Source organism: Lissotriton helveticus, chromosome 2_2 (genome assembly GCF_964261635.1).
Source record: "Lissotriton helveticus chromosome 2_2, aLisHel1.1, whole genome shotgun sequence".
Classification (NCBI taxonomy): Eukaryota; Metazoa; Chordata; class Amphibia; order Caudata; family Salamandridae; genus Lissotriton; species Lissotriton helveticus.
In genome coordinates this window covers 522,663,809-522,678,201 of record NC_136060.1, presented here as the reverse complement: position 1 = coordinate 522,678,201, position 14,393 = coordinate 522,663,809, and the positions used below count along the sequence as shown (strand labels likewise).

General features: G+C 44.5%; 1 protein-coding gene across 1 annotated transcript in view; it reads right to left on the bottom strand.

Annotated features, from left to right (window-relative positions):
* LOC144821699 (CD5 antigen-like) overlaps positions 1-14,393 on the bottom strand; it is a 303,084-nt gene that overhangs the window by 52,401 nt on the left and 236,290 nt on the right. The gene's annotated exons all lie outside the window — the stretch shown is intronic.

Genomic DNA, 14,393 nt, shown 5'->3' with positions numbered 1-14,393 from the left:
AGATCTGAAGGACTGGACTTTTTAACAGTACCAGCGGTGCCAGGGAACAACACCTATAACCTTCATGGGATACCTGTTTCGGCGCACAAACTACAGAGACACGGGACACTTCCTTCGGCGTCAAAGATTCAAGGTTTATTTACTGCAGGGAACACAGAAGTCACAACAAGTACAACACGTGCAACTTGGGGAGACTGCTTCAAATTGGTTCTGTGGATCGCTCCTTTTATACAGAATTTACTCATAGGACAACATGGTACACAAAAGTTTACAACCTGGTTCCCATAATTATTCCTCAGAGGGGTCGCTTTGGTCACTTTGGTACACATAAGGTCCGGAACATAAGTGCGGAAACATTTGGCGGTTCCCAACTGTAAAAACCCATCTTCCCAACATTAGTGAATTCCAATCGGCAGTAAAACAGATCGAAATAGGGACAAAGACAGGTGCAGAGGAAGATGGAGACAGTGGGGGGATCGAAAAGGGTGTAAAAGGGGAGGTATCGGGAAACACGAGATACAGGCATCAAAGGGACGTGCCTAATGAGATGCACGGCTGAGACAATAAACCGGCACGGCAAGATGAGCCTCAAGGGGGGCCATCTGCCTTACAGTATCATCCCCCTCATCGTAAAAGATATTTACAAAGAACATGTGTCTTCCACAAATATCTTGAGAGTCCCAAGGTAACGAAGCGGACAATGTCCGTTCGCTGGCTACTTGAGGGCAAGAGACAAAATGGATGCCGTATCTAAGATGGAACCCGTGGGTACAGATGAAAAACCCACATATCAAACGAACGGTTTAAGTTAGCACAGCGAAACTGCGCACACTTACTAAACTCGTCATTTGCGATTCTTAGATACCAGACTCGACCATATTCGTGCGAGTCGAAAACATCACTTACAATTGTCACGGAACCTCAGACGCTCCTTTTGCCCTCATGTAGGCAAGCACTAGTCGGAATCATATTCGATATTCATCAGACCCTCGAGATGTTGCTGTAGCATAGCTCTGTCCAACCGAGACCCTTTGGTAACAGGTGGCTGTCTCATACACGTTGTAGCACAGAGGCCACATAAGGCAGGACCACACTGCACGCAAAGGCAACACGTGAACAGGAACGCTATAACGACTCCAATGATCATCAGAATTTTCCAACCCCAAGTCGACATCAGGCCCCAAAACCATCCAAGTAGCGTCCAATCCCCTACATCCACGTGTATGGATTCGGAGATCTTATGCAACTTCGAGATGGCTTGATAGACAGTCGGAGCGTTATCAGGAATGAAAATACAGCAGCTCGAATGGATCACCTTACATACCCCACCTCGATCTGCTAAGATCACGTCTAAAACCATACGGTTTTGTAACGTCATAAGTCTATCCGCCTGAAGTTCTGTGGTGATATTACCAAGGGCACTGGCAGTAATATTAGCTGTCGATTCTACCACTCGAGTCAACTGTCTCAGGTTCCTACTATTAACCATAGGTCCCCAAAATGGGAGGAAACCCTTGAAAAAGTCTCCTGCCTCTTGACCGGCAGTATCCTCTTCGCTAATTACGCCTCTCACAACTCTAGTTTTGTGATAATCTGCATCTACAGTAAATGTCGGAGGCAACAAGTTTGCGATAAAACATGAGCCCATGAAGTCAGAGGGCAACCATGCATACGCACGATCATGACAAATAAAGTATGTACCCTTGGCAGCCAAAAACACAGGGGACGAGACCATTGGCAAAATGTAATTTTCAGTGCAAGCACTCTCTCCAAGTCGGGCTTTCGATCTACGGCCGCGACCTATTAAACAAAAATTACCAATGTGGGGTACGACCCATATCGGAGGCGAGCTTTTAAGCTGTTTTTCACCAGTGAACACACTATATTCGCCTCTACTTAGGACCCTATAGGCTTGTACCTCTTCTTCAGGGATAAGCGAGGGATCATAGATATCGCTATCTAAATCCTCTATTGCTATAGACAAAGATTTTTGGTACGAGGTAGGACCAGAGTAGGGGGAACGTGGTTCTCGAATGGGGTGGAAACCTAGTGCGCTTCGAAACATTGTTTGAAATGCTCGAGCAGACCCTTGGGAGCTATACGGTAACACCAGATATGGAATTCCCTTATCCGTAGTATGCGGCATCAACCCACACACCCAACAATTAGTAGTGTTAACCACTAACTGATGCTGATGAAGGAGCTGAATAAAGGAATTGTTGCGGAATTCTGCACGTCTAGCCTGCTCGTGTTCAGGTAAAATGTGAAAAGAATGAGGAGAAACAGTGGAGGTGAGTTTATGGTCAGGGGTAGGAGTAGGTATAGTAGAAGGTAAGAAGTAAGACATCGTGTAATACACCCCACCCGCCAATAACGCAGAAACAGTCACAAACAGTACAAATATTTGGAACACAAAACATTTGGTACGACTGAGTTGCTGCAGCTTGAATCTTTGTGCTTGAGCTCTTTCCAAGTCCATCAGCTTTGAAAATGCCATTCCCTATGACCGTCCGCAACGTTTCTTGACGCACTTCGTTCTGCGTAGCAATAGTCAATTCCTAGGAGTTCCCAGGAACCGACGGTCTTTAACCTAGCGTCAAAACCTACTAACCAGAAGGAAGTACGCGCGCGGCCCTACGGCCTTCATTTCAAATATATATATATGCGAAAACAATGTCTCTCAGCTGTGGAAACAAAAAGTGTAAGGAACGAAGCTCAATGAATATGTACAAAATAATTACAATAGTATGAGTGTTCAAACTGATCATGGAAAACGGGATAATGCACTTGTCAAGGGACAGAACGGGGTTTTTTTATTAGTCTTTAGTGCTGGATCTCAAAAAATATCGGGTTTTCCCAGGACGTGTCTGTTCGTTAAACAAAAGATCCGTTGAAGGGACAACGCCCTGTTGATCAGCTGAATGTTCTGGTCTTGAGTCTTCTGATGACAAGTGTTCAACAATGCCTTTTTGCTGCACTGAGGATTCTCCGACAGGTTGTGCGTCGCTGAAAGGTACAAACGCTGACAATCCTTCGGTTTCAGTTGATGCAATGCCTTTCCTCACCCACGAGTCTGCTGGCAACGGGATGGGGACTTTCTTGGTATGGGTGGCATGCACCCAATTCTTCCGCCCCTCGAGACGAACTGCAGTTCTCGTGGCAAGGAGGACCTGATAGGGTCCAGTGAACCTGGGATCCAAATTGTTCTTGCGCGAAAAATTGCGCGTTACCACCCAATCTCCGGGCTGGAGCTGGTGGCCTGGACCCTCCGTCTGCGTCGGCAATGCTTCGTGAACCTGTTGGTGAATTAACCTCAGTTTAGCAGTCAAGTCATAAAGATAATCGATCAACATTGGATACTCAAGATCACAAAAGGCACCCGGTCTAGGGACCCCCCAAACATTGGCAGGGCGACCGAACACTATTTCATAGGGACTAAGCCCTACTCGGGAGTGTACAGTTGCCCTTGTTGACAGTAATGCTAAAGGTAAAGCGTCAGGCCATGAAAGACCTGTCGTAGCCTGAATCTTTGCTAGTTTTAGTTTAAGGGTGCCATTGTACCCTTCAACCAAACCAGCTGACTGAGGATGATTGGCACTATGGAATTTTTGATTAATTCCAAGGCCCTTGCATACACTCTTCATCACACTCCCCACAAACTCACTTCCGTTGTCTGACCACACAATTCTAGGCATTCCATACCGAGGAAAGTATTCCTTCAGTAGGATTTTCGCAGTGGACAAAGCAGTATTGTCTTTGAGAGGATAGGCCTCAATCCATCGGGAGAATGCGCAAACAACAACTAAAACGTATTTCAAGTTATTGCATCGCTCCATATGGATGAAGTCCAATTGGATCACCTCAAAGGGACATGAAGGGGGAGCAAAACTACCAGGAGGAGTTGGGGTTCCCTTACCAGGATTATACAACATACATACCATACAATTCTTAACCAAGCGTTCAGCACATTTCGTAATACCATCATTTTTCCACACAGGAAACAGCAATTTACAGATACCTTTCGCGCTAATATGTGCTAACCCATGTGCCATAGTCACAACAGCCAGCACATATGCATCAGGCAACATCCATCTTTTCTGTTCCGATAAGTCAATCCAACAACCATTCGCATCCAACTTTCCCGTACTTTCTTTCCACTTCGTCTTTTCAGTCTCGGTGGCCTCATTCTGAATTGCTTTCACACTCTCGATAGTGTTTTCACACATACTTGATTCTGCAGGCCACCTAACCGAACTCGTCACATACATTCGAGTGCTAAGGTTCCGGGCAGTCTCCTTAGCAGTCTCATCCGCAAACGCATTACCACGACCAACATCGTCCGTCACCTTACGATGCGCACTACATTTAACAATCGCCACTTGCTTAGGCAACGTAAGTGCATCCAAAAGATCATTTACAAGCTGGCCATGTTGAATCTTCGTACCATGTGACGTAAGGAATCCTCTCTCTCTCCACAGTCGTCCAAAACTATGTGCCACACCAAACGCATACTGGCTATCTGTAAACACATTCACCCGTTTATCTTTAGACAACACACACGCTCTCGTCAAAGCAATTAACTCAGCAGCCTGAGCCGAATTCTGACTTAACCTTGCGCTTTCCACAATCGTTCTCAATGTAACTACAGCATACGCAGTTGTCACATCACCATTCGGCAACTTGAAACAAGAACCATCCACATACAAAGTACCATCGGGATCTGTCAATGGAGTATCTTTTAGGTCAATACGACCCTTGGTTTCCTCTTCAGTTTTGAGATAGCAGTCATGTACTGCTTCACCACTTGATTCTGTGTCGATCGGCAGCAATGTTGCTGGATTCAACACATTACATCGTTTTATCCGTATATGACTGGCCAGCAACGTCAACTCATAACCAGACAATCTTGCACTTGTCAGATGTTGAGTTTTCGTTCGGTTCAATAGAGTGTCGACTGCATGCGGAACCATTACCGTGAGCATATTATCCATGATTAGACCTGCGGACTGTCGAATGGACGCCGCAGCTGCCGCTGTTGCCCTTAAGCAACTTGGCAAAGCTCTTGCTACTGGGTCTAAAGTCGAAGAAAAGTAGGCACATGGGCGTTGCTTACCACCAAAAGGTTGTGTCAAAACACTCAACGCGCAACCATCCCTCTCGTGGACGTATAGTGTAAACGGCTTACTGTAGTCAGGGGTGCCCAACACAGGAGCCGAACACAACGCATCACGCAATTCAGAAAAACTTTTCTGACATTCTTCAGACCAAGGTACTGGGGATGGGACATCTTTGCACGTAAGGGCTATCAATGGTTTCGCCAACAATGAAAAATTTTGAATCCATTGTCTGCAGTAGGACGTAATACCTAAAAAGGCGCGAACATCTCTTTGGGTTTTTGGCACAGTCATTCGGGAAATCGCTGCAATTCTCTCTGGGGTCAACCTTCTCCCTTCTCTTGACAATAAGTGACCTAGATAGGTAACTTCTTGACAACAATACTGTAGCTTTGAAGGCGACACCTTGTGGTGCAATTCATGTAGATAGTGTAATAATGATACTGTAGCCGTTTTGCAAATAACTTCTGTATCAGCTGCCACTAAAAGGTCATCCACGTATTGAATCAAAGCTGCACCTTTAGGTAATACAAAGGCATCAAGTTGACCTTTAAGTGCTTGGCTGTAGATTGACGGACTCTCACAGTAGCCCTGTGGAGCGCGTTTTAGCCTAAAACTGCGACCTCCTAATGAAAATCCGAATAGGTCTCTGCTTTCCTCTGCAATCGGGATGCTAAAGAAAGCATTTTTTAAATCGATCACTGTGAACCAGGAGGCAGATGCCGGAATCATTGTTAATAAAGCCGTAATGTCGGGAACCACAGGAAATTGTGGAACCACTATTTTGTTTACCTCTCGCAAATCTATAACAAAGCGATACACAGGAGATTTAGTTGGGTCAGTTCGTTTCAGAATCGGCAATACAGGGCTATTGCACACGTTTCCACGAGTTTCTTCAACAACACCTTTCCCAATGAGATCATAAATGATTGCTAACAGCGCTCGTTCGCCCTCGAGAGAAATACGATATTGAGGTAAACGCGGTAATCGCGCATTTGGTTTCAATTGAATCACATAGGGTGGAATGTCTAACAGGCCCACGTCATTAGGACCTGTGGCCCATAAGGACGCAGGGAGGGAACTCAATTCCGGTGGGAATTTATCAACTGATAAATACATGGGAGAGATCACTCTCCGTCCCAATGTAAGCTCCACTCCTTCGGGGGAACAATACAATGTTGCATATAATCGTTTCAACAAATCCAGGCCCAAAAGGTTTTCACCACAACCTGTAGATAGAATCAGTGGAGCGGTTAGCTTACGGGGTCCAATCATAAGAGGCAAAGGATTAGAGACTGGGTTACTAACAGGGGCGCCAGAGAATCCAACGGAAACATTCGTTAAGCCAGACAAAGGTGCGCCAGGGAGTTTTGAATGCATGATGGAACTTTTCGTCGCACCAGTGTCTAACAGAAAAGGCTCAACTACACCCGATGTAGTCACTGCAACGTAAGGCCCACTCTGATCGACCGGAACTGACACTACTCCCTCTCTTTGTCGTTGGCTGTCCTAGTAATGGTCATTTACAACAGTCTCGTGCTCTACATAATAATCATCCACATTATACTGTGCAGATCGAACTGACCCCGCATTTCGCTGGTCAAAGTAATTATTTACATCCGATTGATTTTGATGACGATCAATCTGATTGTGGGATGAACCACGACCTCTACCACGTGGTGCCTGTTGAGGACCACCACCACGGTTTCCACGTGTTGACACACCATTTAGACGGTCCCGTAAAGCAAGACAATCATATTTTAGGTGTCCCTCTTTCCTACAATATGCGCACTGATTATACCCAAGTGAAGATCTGTAATCAAAGTTGTCAGAGCGCGGCTGTGTCCTATCGAGCTGTGCTCGTGGTCGATACTGTTGTTGCGAATCATTTTGGTTTGATCCTGGAGGGTATGCTTGCTGCAACAAAACCTTCGTTTTGAGCTCCTTCGTTTTCTTTTCTACACGATCACTTTCTTCCTTTTCCCTATTCTCATAATACTGAGCCGTTGCTAGTATTTGCGCAGGGGTTGAAACTGCCCACGCACTTTCTGAATTCTTCAATTTGTTGCTTAGTTCAGGCAACAAATTCGACACAAATTTGTCAACGAATAACCGCTGGCCTCCCTCAGCGCCCATGTCCTGGCCGCTGTGATCGACAAACGCTTCCTCAAACCTTGTAAAGAAATCTGAGACACTCTCGTCTTTCTTTTGCTTACAAGCTGATAACTTATCCCAGTTCACCTTCATCGCTGGCATGAGAGTTTTCATGAGCGTAATTATTTTCTGAGGCAAATCCAAAATCAGCTGTTCAGGCTTGGCCCCACCGACTTGTAATGCATCAGCTGCTAGCAGTGCAACCCAATCACCCCCTAATTCAGCTACGTGATTGGCTTGACGAATTTTAGCCCAAACTGGTTGCGGTACAACATTGCCAAACAACATGTCGATGTCGGCAATATTCATAATAGAAGCTTCTATCAGTTGTGATAACTCCTTATAATAACCAGCCGGATTTTTACGCGGATCTGGTAAGGATTGCTTCACTTGCAAAACTTCCGATCGTTTCCATGGAAGATGTATCCACACCCTTCGAAAATGCGGTAGCACCACAGGGTTTGCATTAGGATCACCAGGCACCCACAGTGGCGGAACCTCTCTCATAGGATACTGACCAGGAACCGCTTTCCAGTTCTCAGTGGTATCTTCTATTGACACTCGAGAATGTGCTGTGGATCTGAATGCTAATAAGCGTTCCACGGCACGTCGTACATCGTCTCCTATAATCATACCGTTTGAAAAGTGACTCTGAAGTTCAATTATGTCGGACGGTACATCATCTACATCATCATTATACCATTCTTCCCTCAAAAAGTTACACATCTCCTCAAATACAAATCTCTGCGTAGGCTCATTAAACTGAGAAAACGTATCAAAGACTACACGTGGAGTGTAATTAGCAGGATGTCTTATCCACCTATGTGCCATTGTTACTAACGTCTCTTTCTCCCTACCACTAGGGATCTGACTCCGTCTCTGAGGAGTGTCAGATGAATCAGACGAAAATAACGGACCAGAAAGAGGTGAATAAAGAGTAGCAACAGAGTTAGGAACACGCTTACGAACAGAAGGGGAAAGAAAAACAGGGGCAACAACACTGGAGGTGAAAGAAGGCATAGTAGGAACGGACAAGATAGTTGGAGTAGCAGAAACAACAGTCTGCGAAGGTACAGGTACAGGAGCAGTAGGAACAAGAACAGGTGGTGAAACAAACGTAGGGTTAACAGCGGGCTGGCTCGCAGCCGCTGGAGCAACAAGAGGAACAACAGGAGGTACTACAGGAGCAACTACAGGAGCAGTAGCACCCTGTACATAAGGAGGTGGTGATTTCATCAAATATGACAGCAAGGAATCCTCCTTCAAATCTTCTTCTTTCTTTTCTAATTTATTCGGTAAAACTGGGTAACATTTATCTATTTTCATGTGATGCAATCTAGTAGCGATTTCCATGTCTTTTTCTTCTTTGTCTTGTCTACATTCTTTTATAGCTTGCATTACAGGAACGAACTCTTGTTTTTGATTCTTTTTAAGTTGTTTGATTTCTTTCTGCTTGGCCTCTTTACGCCATATCCGAAAGGAATCAAACATAGCTGGCCTAGCTTTCTTTAAAAATAATTTAGCCTCAAGATTATCTAAAATCGAAAGTTCAAAAGTTCCATGTGGTGGCCATCTAAGGTCACCGTCTTTCTTTGTATAGCGGACCCAGTAATCATTATATATTATAGGACCCACCCCATGTCGACTATAAAGATCATGTATCGGAGTTCCAACTGGAGGTATCGGACACGAGTCCTCCAACCGGGAATCCATTGCGCAACATTTGAAAATACGAAACAAATCACTATGGCTAGGCATCGTGCACACTAACCTAGTATCAAACTTCAAGGATTACCGAAGCAATAAAACCTCGTGTAAGTCAAAACCCTCGGTTTTTGGCAATTGCAGCTGTCAAATAATACTAAGGACCAATACTAAGAACCACAAATGCAATGGAACCATGCAATACAACAAAGCCTTAAGGCTATCACAAAGCTCGGAGAGCTAACCACAAAGCCTGAGGAGGCTATTACAAAGCTCAGTGAGCTATTACCACAAAGCCTTAAAGGCTAACCACAAAGCTTTCAAAAAGCTAGAACAACCACTAAGGACTGGGAGCGACCCACAAATACTTAACTCAGAACTTAAATGGCGTCACCAGGAAGGCCCGTCTATCGTCTCGCTTGTACATAAGGTCTACGCCGGGCGTCGAAGACAGGTCGACAGTCAGGGCATCGGTCCGTCGCAGCCGTCAGGAGGCGGGAATCTTCGCAGGGAAAAACTTCGGGCCACTTATTTCGACAACAGGATCGATGAAGCGGGGTGCACCTTCCCTCGGAGATTTCACACGAAGTTCCTCACGATCATCAGGCTTTGGACCGGTACCGCTGAAGTCGCCCCACGTTGGGCGCCAACTGAAGGACTGGACTTTTTAACAGTACCAGCGGTGCCAGGGAACAACACCTATAACCTTCATGGGATACCTGTTTCGGCGCACAAACTACAGAGACACGGGACACTTCCTTCGGCGTCAAAGATTCAAGGTTTATTTACTGCAGGGAACACAGAAGTCACAACAAGTACAACACGTGCAACTTGGGGAGACTGCTTCAAATTGGTTCTGTGGATCGCTCCTTTTATACAGAATTTACTCATAGGACAACATGGTACACAAAAGTTTACAACCTGGTTCCCATAATTATTCCTCAGAGGGGTCGCTTTGGTCACTTTGGTACACATAAGGTCCGGAACATAAGTGCGGAAACATTTGGCGGTTCCCAACTGTAAAAACCCATCTTCCCAACATTAGTGAATTCCAATCGGCAGTAAAACAGATCGAAATAGGGACAAAGACAGGTGCAGAGGAAGATGGAGACAGTGGGGGGATCGAAAAGGGTGTAAAAGGGGAGGTATCGGGAAACACGAGATACAGGCATCAAAGGGACGTGCCTAATGAGATGCACGGCTGAGACAATAAACCGGCACGGCAAGATGAGCCTCAAGCGGGGCCATCTGCCTTACAGTATCATCCCCCTCATCGTAAAAGATATTTACAAAGAACATGTGTCTTCCACAAATATCTTGAGAGTCCCAAGGTAACGAAGCGGACAATGTCCGTTCGCTGGCTACTTGAGGGCAAGAGACAAAATGGATGCCGTATCTAAGATGGAACCCGTGGGTACAGATGAAAAACCCACATATCAAACGAACGGTTTAAGTTAGCACAGCGAAACTGCGCACACTTACTAAACTCGTCATTTGCGATTCTTAGATACCAGACTCGACCATATTCGTGCGAGTCGAAAACATCACTTACAATTGTCACGGAACCTCAGATCTGCAACCTTTGTAATTCCCTTTCTCACCCATACCAGAAAAACTGCATCAGAGAAAATATCAAAAGGGAAAGCTGAGTTATTCCTCATTCTTGTCTATCTATTAATTTTGCCCAGACCATATCTCTTACTAAAGGCTTTCCAAATATTGTATGCTGCCATGATAGTCTTGAATCGAGTCCTCTTAAAATAGGCTGTATCGAAATGTCTAAGGAGAATGTTATTTACCTCATCACCCAATAAGAGACCATATATTGCTAAGGTTCCTAGTTCATCTTCCTCCTCCACCTCCGCTCCACCTATTAAACCCACCATATATTGTAAGGCAGCATCCCAATAATAAAGTTTCATATCTGGTAATGCCCAGCCTCTTCGTTCTCTTGGGAGTGCCATGAATCGTAGTGCTCTCCTGGTTTTTCCTTTAGACCAGATAAACCTGTTGATCATAACTTCTATCCTCTTAAACCAGAAGTTATCAAACATCAATGGAATTGCCCTAAATATATATACAGATTTCGGTAGGACAAGCATCTTAATGATATTTGTCCTGCCAATTAAAGCTACCGAAGACATAAGAATTATTAGAGATCAGGGAGGTACAGCTGTGCTCATACTGTTGGATTTATCAGCGGCATTTGACACGGTCGATCATTCCACCTTGGTCGTCCGTGTCTCGGCCATGGGCATTCAACATAGAGCAAAAAAATTGCTCTCCTCCTTCCTTTCGCATAGAACCCAGGCAGTTACCTTAGGACCCTTCCAATCGGCCCAATTGACCCTTCCGTGTGGTGTCCCCCAAGGCTCATCCCTAAGTCCGACACTTTTTAATATCTATGTGTCGGACCTAGCCAGAGTTATAAAAGCTCATGGGATGGGCCTCACATCCTACGCGGACGACACCCAGTTGGTGTTGGCAGTTAATAAGGACGGAGAGAAGGTGGCTAAGTGTTTTCAGGAAGGCATGCTGGCCATCAGTGACTGGATGGCCAGTAATTGCCTCAAACTGAACTCAGAAAAAACGGAGGTGGTTATTTTTGGAAAGCTATCCCCGTCTTGGTCCAGTTCCTGGTGACCACCCTCATTGGGAACTCTGCCTAACCCGGTCACTAAGGTCAGGAACCTAGGAATTATGTTCGATGACAATCTGAACTTTGTTTCCCACGCCAATCAAGTAGTATCAACAGCATTTCATAAACTCAGATTGATCAAAAAATAATTCCTTACCTGCCAGAAAATGCTGGTTAGCACTGTGGTGATGTCATCACTGGACTATTGCAATGGATTGTTTGCAAACGCACAATGTAGGGTAATCAATAAAATGCAAACGGTCCAAAATGCAGCCGCTAGAATACTATACGGGACCCCTAAATTCAAACCTATCTCACATGTTATCAGAGATTATCATTGGCTGGTGGTTAGGAATCGCATAAAATTTAAAACTTTATGCATCTCCTTTAAAGCTGCACATAAACTAGGCCCCCAGTTTCTGATAAACCAGTTGACCACCTATTGTCCTAATAAACAACTCAGATCCACGACTGCTCATCACTTAGTGGTGCCACGAACGAAGACAGTGTCTTGGGGAGACAGACGTTTCGTGGTGACAGCAGCCATACTGTGGAACGCTCTACCGCTGCAGATCCGTTCTTGTCAATCTCTACTCCATTTCCGCAAATTGATAAAAACATGGTTGTTTAATCAGTAAATTAGTCCGGAATCCTGCTAGTCCACAGCGCTGAGACGCCCAAGGGCATTTGTTCGCGCTCTATAAGTGTCAATAAATAAATAAATACATCTACTTCTGTTAATTTACCGTATCAAGATAGAGGCTTCCCTTGGAGCAGTACATTAGAAAAATCTGTTAATAGAAAGGTGTAGAAAAAGCCCTCCTAAACAGACAAATAAATAATTGAAAGCAACAAATGAACTGGTGGGATGATGGCAAAGGAGAAGCAGAGAATTTGGGAAGTGAATGCTGCTGATGAGAAGAGGCAGTGATTTATCCAGGAGCAGGGTACCAACAAAGGGAGCTATAACAAAAATGAATGAGGAGGGGTCAGGAAATCATCAACACACTGGTATAAAAAGCAAAATAGAGAGTGCAGGGGGCAAAGCTGTAAATGGTAAAAGGGTATACAGAGGAGAGGGGGCTAGAGCAAGAAAAGATATGCCCTTCCATAGAGAGCTAAAGAAAAGTTGTTCCGAGAATGTGAGCAGTAAGAGGCTGCAGGTCACCTAAACAAAAGGATGGCAAATGAGCTATGTTCGATCAATAAGGAATTTATATAGCTCTACTACACACCCATAAGGGTCTCAAGGCACTTAAATCCATTAAATGAAAAGCAACTTAATAAGATTGACCAGAAATCTAACAAGTGATAAGCAATGAGCTGGCTCAAAGTTTAAGATAAGTATCTGTATTGTCCCCAATAGGTCTTTTAACAAAAACTGTTGCACCTCTCTGCAGGTGAGACATAACAACATCATTCTTATCTAAATTATTTGTGGAACCTTATCTGAGATTTTTCAGATGACAGTAGCATCCATTGGATAGCAAAGCCTCACTGAAGTCTGTTCTGAGAAATAATATTTAAAAACAAAGGCACAGGAGGCACTATAAAACCTTTCAGAAAGCAGTGTAGCGCATCAGTCACAAGTGCTAAATGATTTTGACGTAGCCTATGAGCACCGATTGAACTACGAACCTCAAGATAACAAAATTGATTGATTGATTTGTAAAACAACTGCCATGGTGTTTAATTTCAAATTGTCAGCCTCGAGGACTTACTTGTGTGTCCTTGCGCCTCTCTTGGAACCTTTATTTCCGATGCCTTACTTTTGCACAACAAGCCATATTTCTGCTAGACAGACACGTCAAACGGCGTTACGGCGGCGGCCATCCATCTTAATCTTATGGGATAGTTTCCATTTACTTCGATACTGTATGGAAGAACTTTACTTATTTAAAACTAAAACCCTAATGTATTGCCACTAGAATAAGTGTTACAACAATTTATTTGTTTCTAAAGTCTTATACAGCACGGACATGACCCGCGTGGGTATCAGAGCGCTTAACAAGTGGGCGAAGTAAGTGGAGATTGTGGAGCCTATCTAAATTCCTTCCAACGTTATTTATAATAGGAACTATATTTAATTCTACTATCTTATCTAGTTCTGAAGTAATTGTAATTCCCAGATATACACCTGTCTGCACCACCCGTTGGTCCCGACATAGTACATTATCATTCTTTACTAATTGAGTCTTGTTAGTATTTAAGGAGTAGCCTGATACCTTTCCAAACTTTTTTGCCTCCAATTCCACATGTTTAATAGCCTCCGTGGGTGCTGGTGTTAGAACTGCCACATCATCAGCATATGCAAGTATCTTGCAATACCCCCTTTGAGTTGACAGTGGAACGATATTCTCGTTGATTTCCATCCTACGAATCAATGGGTCCAAATACATGGCAAACAGCAGGGGAGAGCACGGGCACCCCTGCCTCATTCCCCTCTTAATTTGAACCGGTCTAGTTAATCCTGAATTTACCCTGACGGCTGCTACCGGGTCCCTATATAGTGCTTTTATTGCCCTAACAAAAGTCTCCCCAAATCCTGCCCTAGTTAAAACACACCATAGATATTCCCAGGAGACCCGATCAAACGCTTTCTCAGCGTCCAAAAACAATGCCGCCATCGGGCCCCCTGTGACTTCCATGGTGTCAAATGAAGTATTGAGTTTCCGGGTATGATGAGTAGTTCCTCGGCCCGGTATAAATCAATGCTGATTATTCTTGACTAATGGTGTTATGACACTCGCGAATCTTATTGCTAATGCCTTCGAGTAGATCTT